This window comes from Carassius auratus, chromosome 50 (genome assembly GCF_003368295.1).
Source record: "Carassius auratus strain Wakin chromosome 50, ASM336829v1, whole genome shotgun sequence".
NCBI classification, from domain to species: Eukaryota; Metazoa; Chordata; class Actinopteri; order Cypriniformes; family Cyprinidae; genus Carassius; species Carassius auratus.
The window spans coordinates 18,241,294-18,247,298 of NC_039292.1; the positions used below are offsets into that span (position 1 = coordinate 18,241,294).

Below are 6,005 nucleotides of genomic sequence, written 5' to 3' on the forward strand. Positions count from 1 at the left end.
TGTATAAAAGTGTTTATATATTTTCACCCTCTCATGGTGAGTGTGTCTGTGTGCTGCTTGACTACAGCAGAAGTGAAACTGGTCTGTTTCAGTTCAGATCATGTAACCAATCAAACAGAGACACTGGGAGTGTGGACTGAAAATCTCATTTACATTGTGAGTGTGGAGTGATTGTGATCCTCTCAGAATAGAGCAGCTCTGTCTCCAGAGACCATGTTCAAACCCCAAGAGCTTTATTTGACTAGATTTGCTGCTACTGATCGAGCTTCTGAAAAACACCTGGACAAACACTACATGCATCTTCATCTGTTAGTTGAATGATGTTGTCAGACACAAATGGAGTTTGTTGAGAAGCTTTATTGAATGTTGCAGCAAACGCAGCAGATTGAAAGATCAGCCAGTGCTTTGACACTAGAGCTCTCTTTCAGTATTGAGTTGTAAATGACTACAGCTGCAGCACTAGACTCATGTGAATCCTGCCTGACACAGGACACTCAGATACACTCATCTTCAGGAGAGAGCAGCGCTCACTGGAGAAACATCAGCACTGCGAGCGACTAACAGCGACTCTTGTGGAACGAGGCCTCATGAGGAGCTCCATCATGTGTTACTCTGCAGACGTACAGCTCTCCCTCTTCCCAGCGTGCTTTGCTGAGGGTCAGGACACTACTGCGGCTGTAGCGGCCGTCCTGCTCGCTCTCTGCGCTGGTCACAACCCCCTCGGTGACCTCTGAGCCGTCCAGTGTCCAGCTCACCAGCGCCCCCTGTGGAGAGTAAGAGCTGAGCAGACAGAGCAGTGCGGCTGAGTCTCCAGAGATCTGCAGAGAAGAGGGCGGCAGCAGAGACACTGAGGGCTTCACTGTGGGACCAGCTGCAGGAGACAAACACAACACATTCACAAACACAGAGAAAACACACTGCAGCTCCAGCACTCTTCTGCCCTGCAGCATTCACACCATTTCAACATGACTTTCAGCAGCAGACGTGTGAGATGCAGTAAAAATCACAACAATCTCATCATTCAACTTATTCATCATCACTGCAGCTGATATATACACAATATATAAACTACACAATCACTATATACATATTATACTATATAAATGAAACATCATAAAATGAAACCAAATGTACAATGACACTGACTAGTATAATTTCAGTATAATTTAATATATTGTCATAAAGTTCTTACATTATATCTTACTTGAACTTAAAATGTTCTTACGGACTTTAGTTTTTACTTATTTTTTTACACTTTTCAAACTATTACAATGCAAATGCAAAACATTTCTAAACATTAATATATTTTGTATATTTTTTTAATGCACAATATGAGCAAAATAGATTCAAAATCTTTGAACTACAAAAACCATATTTGCATTCTGATGACAAATTTCTTCTTTTCATGTATAATGTCTACAAAAAATGAACTTTTTATGATCAGTGTAAAAATGCATGAAAATAAATTAGCATGTTGTCAAACTAAATGATAAAACTGATAAAACTCAAAGTGAGACTTTATAGTAATGTGTTTGGACAATAATTGTTTGCTGAGTATATATAAAGTTATTTTGAAGCTCTTAAGGTGACAATAAAATAATTATTAAACATTAAAATCATTTAAACAACATTTCAACAATTTTGTACAAGACAGTTAAAAGATCCAGACTTACCGAGCACCAGTTTAGTTCCTCCACCGAATGTGCACCACAGTGATACAATCGAATGAAACACTCGAACAAAAACCTCTATTCCACTCGAGTGAACACAAACTCCAGCAGAGAGAGAGAAACAACACTTCAACACACTGAGAGCACAAACACCTCAGCTGCTCACAATGTCTTTCTTTTCATTATCAGTTGAAGAGTTTATTCTCATTCCCTGTAGTCCTGATTCAGTTTGACTTTATGTCCTATATTTCTCATTCATTTTTTCCTCTTGTGCCAATAACACTTTTTAAGGAAATTAAGTTGATGACCTTTCACCCTTTTTTATCATGAATGATGTCATGGAGTTTCTCATAATGATGCTTTGATCCTCAAATGAAGCTTGATCATTGTGATTCACAGAAAGAAAAAAAGTCTAATTTTACACAATTATGAGTCCTGATGATATTTATACGAGTAGCAAATAAAGGTCTCATGAAAGATATCCCATATAGAGACATCAACACTGATTCAACATTAAAAAGACCACAAAGGACTTTTACTTTTTTAATCTAAACGCAGCTGAATACTATTCACTTATTCTTGATAACACATCTATTATCAGATACTTTCACTTAATAAATAAATGAATCATGAATGACTAGAACAGATTAATATGTTATTACAGTGACACTAGAAACGTCTCGGTTACGTACGTAACCCTCGTTCCCTATCTGTCGGTCACTACGAGTTATGTCGACCGACAAATGGGGTCTCACTTGGGAGGCCAATCATCTCTGATTTTAAGAGAAAACGCCAATGAAATTGGCAAGTGGATTAACACACCTGAGCCACTCCCCGTGCCAGCGGGTATAAATAGGGCGACAGGTGCATCCACTCATTAGATTTTTGCTTCGGAGCCGAGTGGTTGTATGAAAGCCGTTATACTCCACAAAGCCATTCATCTGCTGTGTCGGGAAGCTGTTCTGGTTGGCGGTACGGCGCAAACAGCGGTGTCCCTTTCAGCGATTCCCCTGGGCGCTTCAACTAAGAGAGCAGATTTCCTAAAAGAGCAAATCGCGGACGATTCGCGTCTTTTTCAAGACGCCGTTTCGTCCGCGTCCTTCTGGATGCGGTCGTTTCCTGTTCTCTGACAACGGCCACGTTCGCTCTCTTCCGTGTCTGGGCATTCAGCACGCTGAAGGCGCGTTCGTGGATGGTTCATGCACGCACTGCGTGTGTGACCATGGCAACGCTGTGATCGCGTCTCCCCTTTCTTAAAGGGAAGGGAGCAGACCCCTCTGTCACTACCCGTTCTGGTTTCTCTGTCTCGAGCAGAGGACCGCCGGCTAGTGCTCTGGGAGATTTGAAGGTGACCGTGAGAGCTTCTCCGCCGGGCCACGCCCCACGGACCTCTTACCCCTTCCGCAGTGTTTGTCCTGTGCAGCTGCTGGGTGATTTTGCTGGGCTGTCTTATGGCAGTCCCAGCGGGTCATTCAGTTTGCCGCCGGAGATCAGATGTCGATTGTAGCATCGGGGGATGGGTTATCGACCTCTGTGGATGAAGATTCGGCGGGGCTGCCCCCCTCGGGTGTTGTCGCCACTGCCGAATTGGACCCAGAGTCGACAGCCGTGCTTGCCCGGGCAGCTGTGAGCATCAGGATGGAGGTGAATGCACCGCCAGCCCTGAGTGCTCATGGCTGTTTGATTGGTTCTCGGTGTGGAGCGCGACTCACAACCGCGTTTTACTCTGGTTCCTTTCTTCCCGGATGTGCATGGGGAAGTGATGTAGTCGTGGATGGCCCCTTTTACGGCCGGAAGCAGCTCATTTCGTTCCTCCGTCCTCACTACCCTCGATGGCGAGGCAGCTAGGGGTGTGTTGACATTCCCCAGCAGGAGAGTGCGATTGCGGTGCACTTGTGTCCGCAAAACGCCGCCACTGGGAGGGATAGTCCGCGCCCCTCACCCAAGGCCTGTAAGCTGTCGGCCGCGCTCGCTACCAAGGCTTACAGTGCTGCGGGCCAAGCTGTCTCTGCTTTGCATGCCATGGCTATCCTGCAAACCCAACAAGCCAAGGCTTTAACAAATGCACGAGGGTAGGTCCAACCCGAGGTTGATGCAGGAGCTGCGCATGGCGACTGACCTCCCCCTTCTGGGCGACGGAAGTCACAACGCAGTCCCTCGGGTAAGCGATGTCCACTCTGGTGGTCCAGTAGTGCCGTTTCAGGTTCAGCCTGGTCTGTATGAGAGACATTGACAAAGTGCATTTTCTCGATACTCCCATGTCCCAGGCTGTCCTGTGTGGCGATGCTGTCAGGGGCTGTGCCCAGTAGTTCCTGACAGAACAACAGCAGACTGAGGCCATACAGCACATCTTGCCACGACGTGATCCTCTGGTTGCCACCATTCCGTCGCAGGCAGTGCCTCAGCCTGCTCGTCGCCGAGGGCGCCCCCCTGCGTCCTCCACACCAGCTCCGCCCCGTGCTGAGAGTTCTTCGAGGCCGGCGCGTCGAGCCCCACGCAGGAGAGCGGCGCCCCCCGTGTCACTCCCGGCTGCAAAGTCCTCGAGGAAGTCGACTAAGCGGCCCTGACACGGGCAACTCGGAGATGCGGAGAACTGCTCTTCAGGAGATGGCGGAGAGAGCGCCACTCCCTCCCCTGGAGGAGGGCCGGGTGGAGAATCTTCTGGTTCTGTTCCGCCGCTGGTCGAACGGCCAGTGGCACCCACATTTTCATTGGAAGAGCAATTTCTCCTTTCTCCGAGTTGCAAGGCTTGTGGGCTGACAATGAGCGACGCGCAGCTTCCTCATTCTCACCCACGACGTCCCCTTTCGCCAGCGGCCAAGAGGTCGCGGTTCGGAGACGCAACGCCTCTCCACGCGTCTCTGGCCAGTTCCTCCGGGAACACGGGGAGTGTGGTTGCGATGACCCAGGACGCAGTGCCTTCTGGGCCTTCCGGCACGACTCCCCATCGCTGCACCACTGCGGGTATGTCGACTGTCCCTTTGGTGCCACTTGTACGGTATTTGGGAGCGTGGCTTGCGCTGCCCAACCCGTCACGCTGGCTCATCCGGACGGTTCGACTCGGCTATGCGATTCAGTTCGCCCGGCGACCCCCCCCAAGTTCAATGGCATGCTCGAGACTTCGTTGGCAGTCCAGGACGCCCCTGTCTTGCGCGAGGAGATTGCTGTCCTCCTGGCGAAGGATGCAATCGAGCCGGTCCCTCCAGCCGAGATGAGGACGGGGCTTTACTGCCCTTACTTCATCGTGCCCAAGAAAAGCGGTGGCCTTCGACCTATCCTGGTTCTGCGAGTCTTGAATCGGGCCCTACACAAGCTCCCGTTCAGGATGTTGACGCAGAAACGCGTTATCAAATGCGTCCAGCCCCAGGACTGGTTTGCAGCGATCGACCTGAAAGACGCGTACTTTCATGTCTCTATCCTCCCTCGTCACAGACCGTTCCTGCGCTTTGCTTCCGAGGGTCAGGCATGGCAGTACAAGGTCCTCCCCTTCGGGCTCTCCCTGTCCCCCCGTGTCTTCATGAAGGTCGCGGAGGGCGCCCTTGCCCCACTTTGGGAAGTGGGCATCAGGATCCTCAACTATCTCGACGACTGGATCATTATGGCCCGGTCCCGAGAAGAGTTGTGCGATCACAGGGACTTCGTGCTTCGGCACCTCAGTCAGTTGGGGCTTCAGGTCAACCGGGAGAAGAGCAAGCTCTCCCCTGTGCAGAGAATCTCTTATCTCGGTATGGAGTTAGACTCGGTGAGTATGATGGCACGTCTCACCAGCGAGCGTGCCCACTCAGTGCTGAACTGCCTGAGTTCCTTCAGAGGCAGGACAGTGGTACCGCTGAAACACTTTCAGAGGCTCCTGGGGCATATGGCATCCGCAGCCGCAGTCACGCCGCTCGGGTTGCTTCATATGAGACCACTTCAGCACTAGTTACACTCCCGAGTCCCGAGATGGGCATGGCGCCGCGGTACACATCGTGTCACCATCACACTGATGTGTCGCCGCCTATTCAGTCCTTGGTCGGACCTTGCTTTTCTACGGGCCGGCGTGCCCTTAGAACAAGTGTCCCGGCACGTTGTTGTCACAACAGATGCCTCCAACTCGGGCTGGGGCGCGACATGCAACGGGCAGGCAGCTTCAGGGTCCTGGACAGGACCTCGACTGCTGTGGCACATCAACTGCCTGGAGTTGCTGGCAGTGCATCTAGCTTTGCGACGGTTTCGTCCGCTAGTGCTGGACAAGCACGTGTTGGTCCGCACGGACAACACTGCGGCTGTTTCGTACATCAACCGACAGGGCGGTTTACGATCACGTCGCATGTCTCAACTCGCCCGTCATCTCCT

General features: G+C 50.4%; 1 long non-coding RNA gene across 1 annotated transcript; it reads right to left on the reverse strand.

The window, feature by feature from the left end:
- Positions 1-339: 339 nt before the first annotated feature.
- Positions 340-1,812, reverse strand: LOC113067223 (uncharacterized). The gene is made up of 2 exons (XR_003279289.1): positions 1,674-1,812; positions 340-871 (listed from the first exon to the last, which is right to left on the reverse strand). It is a non-coding gene; the product is annotated as an uncharacterized LOC113067223 (long non-coding RNA).
- Between the last annotated feature and the right edge of the window lie 4,193 nt (positions 1,813-6,005).